The sequence below is a fragment of the Corvus brachyrhynchos genome, unplaced genomic scaffold, assembly GCF_000691975.1.
Source record: "Corvus brachyrhynchos isolate BGI_N302 unplaced genomic scaffold, ASM69197v1 scaffold150, whole genome shotgun sequence".
Taxonomy (NCBI): Eukaryota; Metazoa; Chordata; class Aves; order Passeriformes; family Corvidae; genus Corvus; species Corvus brachyrhynchos.
In genome coordinates, this window is record NW_008236162.1 from 2147899 (window position 1) to 2148791 (window position 893).

The following is an 893-nucleotide window of genomic DNA, read 5'->3' on the forward strand; positions in this document are numbered from 1 at the left end:
ACACGCTGGGAAGCGGGAGCTGAGCTGGTGAAACACCCAGCGGGTCCCTCACGGGGGGGGAGGCGCCCTAAATCACCCCCCCAGATCCCAGGAGCAGATGCCCTAAATCCCAGGAGAGGAGCCACCCGTTCCCAATCCACCCTGGGAACGGGATAAACGCCGCGGGGATCCCGGAACAGCTCCGTGGCTTTTCCTAAATGAGGGATGTTGGAGGGAAAAGCGGAGCTGATTAGGGCAGGTGAGGAGGGGGATTTGGGGTGGGCAGCCCCTGCCCCGCTCCGGACTCCAACCAGAACATCCCAAGGGAAAACTCGGCTTAATCCCGGGGCTTTGGGGCAGCACCTGAGAGACCCCGACCCCAAAACCAGCTCTGAAAGGGGCCGTGGGCAGGGGATGAGAACCAGGGGTGGCATCTCCTGCTGGCAGAGGGGGACGTTTGGGGTCCCACGGCTCAGTTTGGGGTGCGCAGCATCGCCCTGGAGGGGGGGGTCAGGACCCGCCTCCCGCATTCCCAGGCTGCTGAATCGCCTCGCTGGGTGGGAATGCACGAGGGTATCCAGCCCTGGGAGGGTGGGGGGGCACGGCCCGCCCCCCGCAAATCCCTCCCCACCCCCTTTGGTGTTTCCAAAGCCCCTCCCCATCAAAGGCGCTTCCCTTCCCCTCTCATTTCCAAAGAAATAAAAGCATTTACCTTGGGAAGGGGGGAAAAAAAGAGGCGAAAAGAAAGAAAAAAAGGTCCCGAGGATGTTTTAATGCCGCGGGGGCCGCAGCCCCGGGGGTTTTGTTCGGGCGCTGGAGCAGAGGGTGCTGATATGGAACAGTGGATTTTAAAAGCTGCTGCTTTTCTAAAGCTCAGAAAAAAAAAAAAAAAAAAAAAAAAAAAAAAAAAAAAA

At 58.8% G+C, this 893-nt stretch overlaps 1 protein-coding gene across 1 annotated transcript in view; it reads right to left on the reverse strand.

Annotated features, from left to right (window-relative positions):
* Positions 1-893, reverse strand: part of FGF17 (fibroblast growth factor 17) — an 8205-nt gene that overhangs the window by 3038 nt on the left and 4274 nt on the right. The window lies entirely within an intron of this gene.